Below are 16,104 nucleotides of genomic sequence, written 5' to 3' on the forward strand. Positions count from 1 at the left end.
TGTAAGTTCAGTTTTGAAAGTTTATTATGTAAATTTTTTGACATATATTTTTCTTGGTTGCTCTGCATAGTTTTTCAAGAAATTTAAGTATCTTACTGAGATGTAAAAGCAAAAGCTATAAACAAAAACATACATTTATTTTACACTTATTAAATTCATACATATTCTGGTGAAATGTGTAATATACTTTAAGTAAAACTAAAAATATTTGTATGAATCTTTGCTGTACTAATAAATGTGTTTGTACTTGTTTAGCTTCCACAGTCATTTTTATTTTGGGGAAAAGCCAGGTATCACATGGTGCCAGATCAGATAAATAAGGTAGATAAAGACACGCTGCAATGTTTTTATGAGCCCACCTTTGTGTTGGATGGCACAAAGCAGCAGCATTCCACGTATTTTTTATCACACCTTGTACAGTCATGAAAGAGCTCCAGACCTGCTTCAGAAAGTGGCAAGAATGATAGGCTAAGTATGTTCAAAGCTATGAGGAATATTCTGAGGTGAATTAATGGCAATGTGTCTTTTAATGTAATAAATTTTTAAAACTTAAAACATTCACCATATATTTTGATCATAATTCATATTAAATACTGAAATATCAGTATTGACAGTAGAAGTGTTTCATGAGTTTACTACAGATATTTGTAGTATTCTGTATACATAAATAAAACAATGGTGTTATATTTAAAGTCTCTTGGTTTAATTCACAGATTACTAATATCTATAAGCTTTTCATTAAAAGCTAATTCACTATTTCATAAAACAATTTTATGTTGAGTATGCACTTTCCACGTGCCAAGCAATGTGTTAGGGACTGGGTCTGACCAGTAACTTTCAAGGTCAATATTTTAGAGACTATAATGGTACAGCCAGGGTATCCATGAGGAGACCTGTTGATGACAAAGCAAACTGAGCATCCTATAGAAACATTAAGTGCATGGTGGCTAAGTTCTGGAGAAAAATTAACCACTTAGAATTCAAGTCCAAGCTCTGCCACAAACATGCTTGCTATTGGTTTGGGACTGTTTCTTCACTTCTCCAAGAATCTACAAAATGGGAATAACAGCACCTATAAGGGTGTATATTTTTATTAGTACATATTTGCAATACAGAATGACCCTACTCATTATGGGGGATTTACACATATATAACACATCTTAATTCTTTTTTTTCCCCTGCCCTCCTCTCCCTCTAATCTTTTTCCTCTCCATTTACAAAAGCTCTATTTCCTTTTTTTCAATTATTTTTTTCTTTAAATCTCCTTTCCTTTCCTCTCTCCCATCTCCTGTTCCCCTTTCTTTTTGAACAAGTTCTTCCCACTTCCTAATATCTATCCTCCATTTTTCTCCTTATTCATATAGTTTGGAATTCTCACACAAGAGAAACAATGGTTTTGATGTCCCCAGAAAAACACATGTAAAGACCTGGTTGCCAGCCTGTGACACTAGAGGGAAGTAGTGAAACCTTCAAGATGTAGAGCTGAGTGGGAGGATGTTGGATCATAAGGGTATGCCTTAGGAAGGTACATGCGGCCAACAGCCGCTTCTGTTTTTGTTTCCAGGCTACCATGAGGTGAGCAGCTTTGTTCCACTGTATGCTTCCACAGTGATTGCACTGCGCCACCATGGGCCCAAAAACAAATGAGCCAAGTGACCATAACCCGAAACCTCTGAAACACAAGGCAAAATAAATCTTTCCTCCTTTTAAATTGATTATCTCAAGTATCTTGTCACAGCTATAGAAAGCTGACTAACACAGGGCATAAGACAAACGAGATAATAAAAGAGATAATGATAATACAATAAAAGTGCATTTGGCATTTGGCACATATAATAGGTACTCAATAACAAAACCTATTGCTGTTATTATTAAAGAGGGAAGGGCCAGCCTCTTTTCTAAAGAAGGTTCTTGGAAACCCCAATATCATATATTATTAGTATTCCCATTTTAGAGATGGAAAACCTTAACCTCAGAGAAATTAAACTCTTCATTTGTGTAACACTTTGTAAGCACATCTTATGTATCAAACCAGGGATAATCTCTGCAGATAGAGAAAGAAGGTGTGAGAGACAATGCACCTACTGTCTCACAGGAGAGACATAGCAGACTGCTATTTGCTTCAGCAGAGGGAGGCACAGGTTCATTGGGAAACACAGAGGAATGAGCAGAGGACTTGTCAAGGAGGCTCCTCAGAGGGGAAGTCCTAAGGGAAGGAAGGAAATTGACAAAAGAGAATTAATTATCAGCAACCTGGACTTGAAACCAAATCCCTGTCTCTAAGAACAGTGAACTCATTATACCACAGCAATTTTGGATAGATTCAACCAATACATATTTCTTAGCACCTGTTTTTTATTTGTTTGTTTGTTTGTTTGTTTTGGTACCCGGGATCAAACTTGGGACCTTGCACTTGCAAGGCAGGCAGCAGAACCACTGAGCTACATCACTGGCCCTCTTAGCACCTGTTTTATGGAAAGGGTTATCCTAGATGGAAAAAAAAAAAGGTGCATAATTGTAATTCTTATCTCCTGAAAGCAAAGGGAAATAAGATAGGCATACAGATAACTAATTTAAAACATTAAGAAGCAAAGACTTTAATAACAAAACTTACGTGTTAGGCATTCTACTTTAGCTTTCAGCTAGTTCTCAGACTTTCATTCTGTATGCTACTGATATCTCACATTCCGTGTAATAACAGGTCAACAACGCTGCCACAGACATGAATTTCACCTCATAACTATTAGTCCTGTTATAGGCAAAGCTAGGCAGATATTAATGCCCACAATTTATTTAATTTCAGCTCAACATAAATGTTTTCATAACATAGCTGCCAAGAATTTTATATTTCACTGTAAACAATGTTTTTGCCTGCTTTTAAATATTTATGGTGGAACCTATCTGAAAGTATTTAAGATATCTACATCTTTTCATTGAAATTTACATTTAGTTTTCTATTTTGAGTTTTCTTCATCAGATTTGAGGATGAGAATTATCTTTGCTTCAAAAAATGACTGGGAGAACTTCTCATGACAAGGTAGGAATTGTCTAACCACTAATGGATTTATACAACTCATCTAAAAAATTCATTGCACCCTGATGTCACTAGTCATTTAGAGTTATGCTCCTCGGTCAGTACAGACTTGTCTTCAGAGTCCTTCTTAACACAGTACTCCCCAAAACCATTAAATAACAAGCATATACTAATTTATTTTCAATATTAAAAATTTAAGTCTTGAATAATTTTCTACATATGGCTTTGACCATAGATTTTCATATGTTATATCTAATTTCTAATAACTTCTAAATAGCATTTGGCTTTTTTTCCCTATAACCTACAAGTTCATTTATCACACTGCACAAGTAAATCCTGGGGAAACATATTATGTGGGTCACTACTGTAATTTCTAAATAGTCTAACTCTCACCTACTACCCTCTAGCACATTTTTAAAAAACTTCTCTTTCTCCAAAATGGAAAGGTTTTCAGTGACTTGAAGAAATCATCCACTTACTTCTGAAGAGGCTCCATTCTGAGAAGTTTTTGCTTCAGTTTGGTCATCTGTGCTTCACATATTTGAGTATTCATTTCTCATATGGCAATACTATCATTTTTCCTCTTTAAGATTTTCTTTATTTCTCTCTTTTTTTTAACATCTTTGGTACTTTCAATGGACTACAGGAAGAACAAATAGAGGAGAGGTTCAAGTCATGGTCTTAAAGCAAAAATTAAGTTTTGTTTTGTTTGTTACTTTTCAAGTGCGACCCAACTAACTATAGTCTCATTTTTTGTTTGTTTGTTTGGTTGGTTTTGGTTTTTGGAGACAGGGTCTCACTAAGTATTCCAGGCTGGCCTAACTCACCATCCTCCTTCCTCAGCCTCCAGAACTCTGGGACTACAGACATGCACTGCTACATCTGGCTAACTGATCACATTCTTACTACGGATTTCCAATTTGTTTTCCTTTTTCGTTTGAACCCCAGGATACTATCTAAACTATAATTTTATGTATTATAATTGTTATGATAAATTTGAACATTTTAAAACTGGTACTGGGGATTGAACCCATTGAGCTACATCCCAAATCCTTTTTTTTATTTTTTATTTTGAGACAGGATCTCATTAAGTAGCTTAAATTGCCCAAGCTGGGGTTGATCCTCCTTTAACCTCCCAGAATTCTGGGATTATACACATGCACCACCATACTTGGCCAGTAACTCTGAATAAAAAACAATCCAAATAACGCAACTGTGCTTACATGAGACCATGAATCCAGAGTTAATATTTTTACTAAAGGAAATGTTGAGATTATCTATCCACATGTTCATGATGTTTAAATGAATATCCTGTATATCACTGAATTGTTAATTTTCCCCTTGACTTGTATCTCTGTCAAGTAGTTTTATAAACAAGTAGTATTCTATTCCCAATAGTCAAGAACTATATTTTTTGAACCAAAAAATGAGTAGTCTCATGAATTGCAAATAGAGTAAATACCAATTATATATATATTCATTCCATGAGCATGAGAACCTTTGATTTAAGTCACACTGATCCAGATGGCAGAATTCCTGGAAAAGTAACAAGTTACTCATTCATTTACTCAGATTTTCATTCATCCAGTCCTTTGGGAAATACCAAGTATCTTCCATATGCCAGGACATAAGAATAAACAAAATAACTAACAGTCTAGTCAAAGGTATCTATAAGCAAACAGGCAATTACAATTCACTGTAGTAATTACTGGTACTGTAAGAGTATTTAGGGAGGCACTTCAACCAGATTCATACTGGAGGGAGGAAAAGTTTGTATGTAATGTCCAGAAAAAAAGCTTATTAACACTGAAGAAGGATGAATAATATAGATGATAGATTAAAAAAAAACAGGAGAAAGATCCAAATAGAGAGAAAAGCATGAGCAAAAAGGACTAGCAGAAAGAGGTATCATGGCTTGTAAAAGAAACTTTAAAACTTCAGTAAGAAAATACCATAGAGAACAAGGAGGGATAATAAAAGATAAGGCTAGAAAGGCATTCAGGGGACAGGTAAAAAGGATCATGCAATTCAAAGTAAGAAATTTAGAACATATTATCTATTTTTCCAGTACTGAGGATTTAACCCAGAGACTTGAATTGATCCTTTTATTTTATTTTAAGACAAGGTCTTTCTAAGTTGCCCTTCCTGGCTTTAAATTTGTGATCTCTCTTTGAACTTCTCTCAGCCTTGGAATTTAACTTAAGGGTAATGGAAAACTATGAGTAGTTTTAAGCAAGGAATAAGCAACGATAATTGTTTTAGCAAAAATCCTATGGGCTGAAAAATAGATCTTTCAATAGATAAAATAGATTCGAATGTGAGAGATTAGAATTCTTGCTGCAATTTATAAAAGAGATGGAGAGAAAATTGGGAAAGTAGAATTGGAAAAGTTTATATTTAAGAAGTAAAATGAATAGGCAGGATAAATTCAATATAGAATTGAAAGAGGTTGGACTCAAAGGTGACTACTGCCTACCTCCCATGTCTTGTGTCTTGTCTTAGGCAATTAAGTGGACGATGGTAACCATTCACTGCAATAGAGAACAAAGGTAGAGAAAAAGGTTTAGAATCAAAGATTTTTTTTAAATACTATGGATAATAGGTTAGTCTACACTGATTTTGAGGCATCTAACTGAATCAATCTAGGACAATTAGCTACTCTTGTATAAGGATTTTATATGAGCAGAAAGATAAGCATAGAGATGAATCAGCTTACAGAAAACAACTGAATTTAAGAGAGTGAATGCATAGCATGAATGTGCAGAATGGAGAAGACCTGGAAGCTACAACTATATTTATGGGACAAATGAGTACATGCTGCAAAAGAAGCTGAAAGTAGAACATTTCCCAAACGGAAAGCAAATTCAGTATCTCTACAAAGATTCCTTGGCTTAGATCTGAGAAATTTACAGAGAAAGTTCTCCTGTTCATAATAAATCTCAGCTCTGTTCAGCTTTTGGTTTCTTGGCCACTATCACTTACCCTCCTTCCTACCCTCTTCCAATACACACCTACTCACAAGCTCACTTCCCCTGAGGGAAGCTGATCTAGTCTCTCTTTCAAATCAAAATGCAATCTGCAGGGGGGAGTATGGCTCAGTGTTAGAGTGCATGCTTAGCACACACTAGACCCTTGGTTTGATCCCCAGCATACCCCTCCCTCCCCCAAAAAAGCACTCCATTAAGGAGCTCTATATGGCAAAAATAAACCTTAAGTATTTAATATTTAATAGAAAGAGGGACACTCTCCCCTAGTAGCAGCTTCACAAACCACCAAAAGCTTCCTTCAGATTCTTCCCAAGTTTTATCACTGTCATGCACCAGTCTAAGAAATGATTGTAGAATTCCCTAAAGGGCAAAACAGCCAGCATCTGTCCACCCTAAAGATGAAAAACAGAAGATAAATGTTCAAGTTGACTAAAATTCTGAAGTGCTCAGTTGCTGCTGGCATTTCAGAACAAGGATTAAAGGTTTATCATCTTTGGTAATGTAATGAGGGATGACTTGGTACATTATTCCTTGCTTCTTTGGCAACACCAATGTTGATCTGTACTTCCAAGAAAACTGCAGCAAGTAACACACACATACACACACACACACACATACACACACACACACACACACACACAAATAAAGTATCTTAGTCCTGCCAAACCTGAAAACAAAATATTTATATTTACACCAGCAGATTCAGTATATGTAATCTATTCATGTATTTCTTCCTCTTTACAGAGAAAAATGGAGGTTTGTTAATATGAAGAATTTACCTGGAATCTGCAGTTACTCAGCACTACATCCTACTTCATCAGCATCTTGGAGACTTAAGCTGTCTCTGTTTCCACTGAATAGTATGTGCTATAGAGTTTGTCCTCACTTGTCAGTAAAGTGCAGTAATTTGAGAATATGTATTTAGCAATTTCTAAATTGATTTTCCCCAGGATTTCACCTCTGTCAGCTCATGTATTTCAACTTTTCTTTGCGGAGTTTGATAAAGTGAGCCACACAAATAAAAGAAATGGATGACCATATCAACTCTTATTCTTTATATGAATTCCAGAAAATCTAGAGTCTGAGCAATGACTTTTTGAAAAGGGAACCTAATAAGATGCTGATAGCTCATAATCAGGGTGAACTTCTGAAAATGCAAATTGAATAACTGCTCTCCCAATGGCTTTCTTGTACAACTGCCATTACTGTGGGAAGAAAGAGGCAGGCTTTCCCACAGTTATAGAATCAGTATGAGAAATATGTGGGACAAAGCAAGGCATGGAGTTGCACCAACCCCAATCAAGTGACCTATAAACACATCAGAAATCCCAGCCAAGATCTACACCTATGGAACCACCCAGCCCAGCCCAGCCCAGCCCAGCCCAGCCCAGCCCACATTGGCTAACCTCTGGTCTTCACCAAAATGAGTCCCCCAGCCTACGCAAAACCAGTGCTTTCCCTAGCCAACCTACAGAATTGTCAACAAGAGTAAGTTGATAAGTGAGCCTAAGAAAAGCTGATCTAGTATTTAATACCTCCAGAGAGTATCATTCTGAACAAAAGCACCCAGAAGAGCTTCTGTCCCATCAAACATTTTCCCACATACAATAAAAATCTGAGAAAATTAAGTTTTTCTGGCTAAATATGGCTGCAGATTCCTGAGATATGAAATCTTTTTTAAAATTTCACTTATTTCTTGCTTTGCTTCTTTTTTTTTTTTTTTTGGTACCGGCGATCGAACTCTGGTCCTTGTGCTTGCACAGCAGGCGGCCTTGCTTTGCTTCTTAAAGGTGAAATTGATGAAGTAACTTGGAACTTTTTATAGAGCCCTTTATAATCTTTCTCTACTTGTCCACACCCCTCCCTATGTACATTCAAGGTCAGCCAGATATGAAGAGGTTCTGAGAATAAGAACTATTCTGTGTTTTTGTTGGTAAAATAATACCCAGGGTCATAAAACGAAACATTTTATGAAAACATTATCCAATACCACACTGTATTTGCACCCAATTCTATACCTCCTTTGAGGACTACCATAGTTATCAGGCTTTCATTTAGTACCAAGGAGAATGTTCATTGGTGTTCTGTAATACTGTGGCCATTAGAATCCTGACACCCTGAATTGACTGAGAATAGCCTAAGCAATCATGCAAGGTCTGTTTATGCCTGTGATGCATAGTGTTGCACTGGTTTAGAGACACTTTGTCAGCCAGTGGCAACTCTGTCAGAGGACCTTAAACCAAGAAAGAGTCAGATCCCATTGATTGCTGTGGGATATGGTGTTATTTACAGTCATAGTTTTTTTAAAAAATAATTTAAAGCCCACCTTATGCAAGTAAAGACAAGAAAACACGAAGTTTTTGGCCTTCTAGAAGAAATACATCAAATTTTTGAAATGGTTAACCTCATTTGAAAAGAATGTAAAGGCCTTGAATCAACTTTAATGGAAGCCAGGCTCAAGGACAAACTATCAGAAAATCTGGAGGCCATTAATACCAAATGAGAAATCTCCAACTCTTTGAGTGGGCTTGAAACATGTACTATTAGAAAAGGATTTAGTAAAGAAAAATCTAAACATTTAGAACAAATTGAGCCTGACATTATAAGAAATATTCAATCTTTAGAATATGTGTCAAAGCACAACCAGTTTTAAGTAGCTACAAATAAAACAGCTTTCAAAATATAAGAGGACAATGAAGAACAAATTCAGAATCATTGAAGAGATGTTTCAGATGAAAATTCCCATCTTTAGAGAATGGGAATTTCTCATTTCAGAAAAATATAGAACTGCTTTCACAGGAAGATAAAAGGTAGAGAATGAAAAAACTTGTTAATCGGGAAAAAAATGTTTAATAGAAACTCTAGTACATACAGAAAAATTTCTAAAGTCCGATCAAGCCTGTAGGTAACCACTTGTTAAAGATGAGAGATTAGAATGTTGTTCATAAAGAAAACAACACAGATAGCAGAACTTTGAAACTTGACATAACATCAGAAAATGGGAGCTTCTGGAAAAATAAATCCAAAGGAGTTTTGAAAAAATGGATATTGCTAAATTAAATGCAGTTCATCTAAACTGGGGTACACCAGGTAGTTATGTTGGCATTAAGTGGTCTTATTTTAAAACTACTGAAGAAAATGAAAACAAATGTCCAGTAAAAAAAATATTACTGATAGACACAAAATACAGTAGTTGGTATACTGAAAAACTGTAAGTCTCAAAATGAGAAAGCTTCATTATAATTAGACAGGGGAGGGGGGGGTGTCCGTTAGAAGAGAAGGGATAACAGCTCCAGAGGGGAGGTTTCAGTCCCTCCTAAATGGCAGTGAAGAAAAAAAAATGCGTTTTACTCAATATTCGATGCAAAGAGAATTTACCCTGTAAAAATAGTGGAGCACTTTTTGAAAATAGATGAAAAGATTAAAAAGTAGAAAGCTGGACATTTCTAAAACATTTTTGAGAAAGAATTTAAATGTTTCAAAAAGTAGTTCTATAATTTTTTTAAAACTCAAAATGGGTTAAAGACCTAAACATAAAATACAAAACTATAAAACTGCTAGGTGATCCAAAGTGAGAAAACCTAGGTCATCTTTCATTTGGTAGTGACTCTTTTACATGTAACAACAAGGGCACAAACTACAGAAGAAATAATAAGATGGATTTAACTGAAATTTAAATTTTCTGCTCTGCCAGAAATAATGATCCCATGGAGACCAAACTGCCCACTCAAAAAATAAAGACTTCTCCTGAAGCTCTCTGGCAAAACCCAGAACTGAGATAATGATCAACAATCCTGGCCCACCTCAGCAAATCCATCCAGGCTTGTCTCCTTTTTTGGTGAACAAGCCAGTTTGATCCTTTTCATTAGAGTTGTACCCCCATCAGATTCTCAGGCTGAAGTTCTTTCCCTATTTTACTTTCTAACTCTTCCTGATAAGTCTATCTATGCCTCAATTTTTGAAAAAAAAATGCAAAAAAAATGTCAGGAGACTGAAAAGACAAGCCATGGACTACAAGGGAAAGAAATGAAAATATATCTGATAAAAGACTGTTATCTAAAATATAAAAACTCTTGAAACAATAAGTAAACAGCCTAACCAAAAAACTGGGTCACTTCTCTAGATATACAAATGTTAAGTAAACATACAAAAAGATGTTTCACATTATACGCCATCAGAGAAATGCAAATTCAAACAGCAAACAGCATTGAAGTATCCCGGCACACCTACTAGAATGAACAAAATTTATAACGCTGACAGCACTAAATGCTGGTGAGGATGTGGAGCAATAGGAACTCTCATTCACTGCTGGTGGAAATGCAATATGGTACAGCCACTTTGGAAGACAGGTTGGTAGTTTCTTAAAAAACTAAACATGTTCTTAGCTTATAACTGAACAATCACGCTGCTTAGCATGTACCCAAAGGTGACAAAAACATATCCACACAAATACTTGAATGTAGATGTTTACAGCAGTTTAATTTAAGATTGCCAAAACTTGTAAAACAACCACAATGTTCTTGGAGGTGAATGGATAAACTGAGTGCTATGGTTTATATCTAGATGTCCACACAAAGCCTCATGTGCTCATAGCTGGGGGTCTGGGGAAGTGATAGGATCATGGGGGTATGATAGTCATCAATGGATGAGTCCACTGGTGAGTTTATAGCCAACTTGCTGTGAGGAATCTGGTTAGGAGAGGTGGGTCACTGGAGGTGTGGCCTAGAAGGGTTTATCTCTTTCCTACTCCTTTCACTCTCTCTGCTTTCCTGCCACCAAGCCATGAGCAGCCCTCTTCTGCCATGCCTCTCTGCCTGAGAGCCTGCAGACTACAAACTAAAATCTCTACAAACCATGAGCTAAAATAAACCTCTGCTCCTTTAAGTTATAGGTGTCAGGTAATGTGCCTCACTGACAAGAAAGTAACTAAGACACTGTAGGACCTTCAGAAAATGTGTGCTATCAAGCCATGGAAAGACAGGAAGGAAAGTTAAATGCATATTACTAAGTGAAAGAAGCCAATGTAAAAATACTATCCACTGTGTTTACAACTATAATATGACATGGAAAAGGTACACTATCGAAATAGTAAAATGATCAATAGTTGCAGTTGCCAAGGGTTATGGAGGAGGAAGCAATAAATAGAAGAGAGGATTTTTAGGGCAGTGAAAGTACTCTGCATGATACCATAATGGTAAATCCCTATCGTTTGTTTAAATCCATAGAATGTACAGCACCAAATAAACCTTAATTTCCACTATAGACCCTAAGAGATAATGATGTGTCGAATGATGTGATAATATAATATAACAAATCTATCACTCTGGTGATGTTGATAACGGGAAGGCTATGCGTGTGAGGGTAGAAAACATAAGAGATATTTCTATGCCTTCCTCACAAATTTTCTGTGAATCTAAATTTGCTTTTCAAAAAACTTTTCTAAGTAAACTTGTGTCACTGATGTGCCCAACAGAGCATTTAGAACACTGAAGGACCATCAAGAAATCCAAAGGATGAATAGATCCCCTAAGAAAAGATGAGTATCCAATTATGATGGCCTGCGATCCAGTGGCCATTGTTGGGCGTAGACCAGATGCAATCCTCCTGTGTCAGAAATACAAGAGCAAGAAACTGCATCAGGCCACTTCCATCCCTAATGTACCAGTCCCTAAGCAGGAGCAGACACGTCTGATACTTCTTAAACTGCATCATACTCAAGATTTCATTTAATTCAATCTTCCCACCTAAAGAGGAACATCCCACTCCAGGAGTTGCATCTAACAGGAGGTTTTAGGGGGAAAGAAACAACAAAATAGGCAAAATAATCACCTAGAATAGACTAGTTCCTACAAAGTTTTTCTAAAGCCCAGCCTCGTACACTATGTACTATCGTTAATCAAGTTGCAAAGGCCATTTCTAGAACTTTTTCTAGTAACTTCTTTACAAAAGAAGGGCATGATCATTATTTCCACCCTAAAAATAAGAAACCTGGGCACAAAAATGTAAAGCAACTTGCCTGAGGTCATAACTAAAATAGAGTAGCAACAAGGAACAAAAGGCAAATGTCCTGATTATGGACAACCCATCCCATCAATCTGCTCCTTTAAAGGTATATTATAAAAAGAAATGCAAAACTATTTTGTCTTTAGAAGCTGGGAAGTTTTGGGGACACTAGTGCCATTACCTCAATATTGACGACTTGAATATTTACAACATGACAATGTGTCAAGGCCTACTGGCATTAAAACATTCTTCTTTTCCCAAGTATTTCTGAAGAGATTTTAGAATTTATGTTTCAAAAATGTTTTGGGGCGTGAATACTCACAGGGTTCCAGATCACTATTGTATGAAGTAGTCCATGAAAATCAATGTCTAAGATGGATTAAGACTCTACATAGGGAGCAGTCAGTATTCTGGGTGGGGGCGGGGAGGCACAAATGAATTTATCATCACCTAGATGAGCAATACCCTTTCTTCATGCCTAGAAAAAAAAAAAGACTCTCAATGACTAATAATATATAAACAACTGAAATTATATCACTAATTTACTATACCAAAGTTTCAAAAAATACTCAACAGGACACTTGGTACTTCAATTTCTGCAGAAAAAAGTAAAATTCCAGTCAGAAGAAATGCCAAGAAAGATTCCTAACATTACATACATACTTTGTACACTACCTATGTCACTAATATTTTATAAGAAATATTTATAGTCACCTTCTCTCTCCTGGTTTTCCATGCACAAAAAGAGAGCAGCAAAAGGAAATAATACCCTAGTTTAGACCTCACACTTAACAGTCTTTTTTTTTTTTGGTACCAGGGATTGAACTCAGGACCTTGTGCTTGCAAGGCAGGTGTGGTGCCACTGAGCTAAATCCCTGGTCCAGTAGTCTTTAACATAAAGATATAGATACTTATTACAGATACTTATATATACAGCATGTTAGTATTTTCAGTCAGAATAAAAAGACTTCCAAATGTGCCTGTTATTGGTTTCCAAAGAGAATCTCAATGTTTTAGTAAAGAGGGGCTATTAAATTTAAGTAAACTCTGCCTGTACTTGAAGTATAATACACACTACAGAATGGATAAAATTAAGGTAGAACCATGGAGGTATATACTAAATGGAATTACCAATACAAGCACTGGTAAAAGTATTAATTCCTCTATGATACATGCAAGTATTTGTTTAAAATCTTGATTGATTCCTAACAAAAACATTTTCTTAGTTTCTTACATTAGGATGAAAATTACATTCTCAGAAATTTATAATTTTTAAATCTCATTATCATATTATAAGCAAGGGTAAAGGGCATAGAATCTTGCAAAATCAGGTGTTCACTCTGATAGAATATTTGACCAAATAAAGTTAAATTAGATAAAATAAGAAAAACAGGTGTAATACATCCTTAAAATATTATTGGTAGTAGATATTTTCATTTTTTTCTAGTTATTCATCATCCTCTTTGCTATTCTGCATTTCATTCCCTACTTTTTTCTTGTTTTTCAACTAATCACCTATTTAAGATTTTACAATTTAAGAAACATGGTTATAGTTCTTACAAATTTAAGAACTACATATTTAAAATATACTTCTGACAAAAAGCAAATCACAGAGTAAGACCCAGCATGACACTTCTGTGTTTTTTAAAGTATATGTCTTGGTTCCTAGATTTCTAAAGCATGAGAGTACACATAAACATTTTAGTTCACAGTAATTAATAGAGAAGTGTGGCCGGTAAAGTTTTTTGTTGTTGTTGTTGTTTGGTACCGGGGATCGAGCTCCGGTCCTTGCGCTTGCGCAGCAGGCGACGAAACCACTGAGCTAAATCCCCGGCCGCCGGGTAAACTTTCATTTTTTGTAGTATTTCTTGAATATTGTCAGAAACTTGAATTTGACTTCTGTAACTTAAACTTTTTAATTATTACAAAATGTTCAAGACCCACCCCAAGAATCTCCCTCGCCAATGTGTTCAGACTGTCTGTCCAGTAGAGGGCAAGGTAGAGCCAACATGGAAAATGGATGGTTAGTTTCAACCGCTCTCAAGCTGTGGTTTTGCTGTGCAACTTTTACAACCCACAGCATTGTTTCTTCCTCCACCATAGAATGGAAAATGTGTGTCATCTTAATATGAGGCAATACTATTTACCTAAAAGCCAAGTGCAACAAAAAACCCAAAGGGAAGTCATCAAAAATTGTAGCTTTCACTTCAAATATATGTCAGCCTATCTTTAAAAAGACATCAACATGGCAACCTTTTAAGGAAAGGGTTTCAGTCTGCAGTAGGTATTGCCTTAACTCTTAAAATTACTGGTAGATATAAAAATGATAAAATGATTTACATTCACATTTAGTGACCAATCACTTAATTTTCAGGGGAAAACTTGGGGGTCTTAGCATTAGTTGTCAGTCTGAAAGAGTTCAGGAAAAAAAGCAAATACTATATGAAATACAAAAACCATCTAGGATCATCTGTATTTAAACCAGCTGCTTACATGGACACATGCATGTTCACTTTTGCTAATAGAGATGACTGAGCTTCTTTGGCTTGGAGAGCTCTTAAGAGTTTATATGTTGATTTGCTTACTTTGCTTATTTATTTATTTATTATCCAAACAGCATTTATTAAATATCTACTATGAACTTGACACTCTACAAACCTGCAACATTATCTTAATTTTAATAGAATTTACACATTTATAACCTAATTAACTCAATTACTCCTCATACTTTTTCTATTGAAAAGCCACACTTTTGGACATTTCTTTCATATTAAAATGCAAATTAACAATAAATTTGTATAGGACTTTAGAATTTAAGTAAGATTTAAATAGCATTCTATGAGACTAAAATAGAATGCTATTTAAATAAAGGAAGTTCAAGTAAACGTGAAGTGACTGTCCCAACAGTTACTTAGTATTTATTAAAAGTCTCTCAAGAGACACAAATCCAGCACCTCCCTCCTCCCTTTCTCCTCTTTCCCTCTATTCCTCTTCCCCACCTGCTTCTCCCCTATGCAGAACTCCTGCCCTGCCAATGAACTTCAACATCTATATTCTAATACCCAAGACTGTAAGTGAAAAATATTTTTCGGTTTGTATTGGTGAAAAAGGTGAATATGCTCCATATTACACATAATGTGGCAAATACATCTGTATATCACACATATGTAATAAGTATCGAATCACCAAAAAGTCATACACAGGAAGCTTATACAAAATTTTTTAGAGATGAGCACATTCATAAGAAAAATTATATTCTTACAGTTTTACAAGCATATTTTCAAGTATTACTGAAATCTAAATGATTTTCCTTTGCACAATAAAGTAACTTCTTTTGAGGAATAACTGCAGATTTTGCTCTCCAAGTTAAACTCTGAGCTCAAACTACTGGCATCTCCATAGAACCTGACACAAGAACGTCTCGATTTTTTTTTTAATCTAATATAAAGCTAGAAGAATCCTGAAGCTCAATCAATACCTTGCTATTCATCTTACTACCTAGAGGCTTAATGTGAAAACAACTTCAAAATTCCCTTGTGTAGTTCTGGTAATTTTATTCAAAAAGAGATTGTTTTGAATTATCTACTTGTACCTATCAAGTCATTTTTAAGGCTGCAAAAGTATCTGAGAGATGGTTTTTGAAGACTTCACAGATGAAGCTTATTCAAGCAAACTGTTAACACTTCCCCATCCTCCTACCTAGCCTCAGTCCCCTACACATGCTTTTTGACAGTTGAATGTTCTGATAAATTCTAAAGCAACCAATGAATGACTCAGGAGAAAATCCTAACTCATTGCACCAGAATGATTCTGGTGCATTACAGCTGCAGAATCTTTGTGGTTCCCTCTTTATCTCTCATCATAAAAGATTTATGACTTCTTTAGCAGGAGATGCTCTCAAGGGCTCCAGAGGAACAACCCTGGCAACCCCACAGAGGGATCCACCCATGTGACTAGTAGAGATCAAAAATGCAAACCCATTAAAGCAATGTCTTCTGACAAAGTCATTTTCTCCCGTTTCCTCCCTGACTAATGTTCATTCTCCAAAGTATTCCAAGACTCCTGGGTGAGCTGCAGAGC

At 35.7% G+C, this 16,104-nt stretch overlaps 1 long non-coding RNA gene across 4 annotated transcripts in view; it reads right to left on the reverse strand.

The window, feature by feature from the left end:
* The window catches only part of LOC106010911 (uncharacterized), a 169,453-nt gene that overhangs the window by 152,206 nt on the left and 1,143 nt on the right, over positions 1–16,104 (reverse strand). For 3 of the 4 annotated variants that reach the window (XR_015444193.1, XR_015444194.1, XR_002388831.2), the window contains exons 2-5: positions 12,347–12,502; positions 5,511–5,565; positions 3,514–3,674; positions 2,086–2,206 (exon numbers count right to left, since the gene is read on the reverse strand). This is a non-coding gene — a long non-coding RNA (uncharacterized LOC106010911). The remainder of the gene's footprint in view (positions 1–2,085; positions 2,207–3,513; positions 3,675–5,510; positions 5,566–12,346; positions 12,503–16,104) is intronic. The other variant, XR_015444195.1, reaches the window with a different exon arrangement.

Source organism: Heterocephalus glaber, unplaced genomic scaffold (assembly GCF_053883595.1).
Source record: "Heterocephalus glaber isolate CG9 unplaced genomic scaffold, H.glaber_assembly_v1.0 deba00001600, whole genome shotgun sequence".
Lineage (NCBI taxonomy): Eukaryota > Metazoa > Chordata > Mammalia > Rodentia > Bathyergidae > Heterocephalus > Heterocephalus glaber.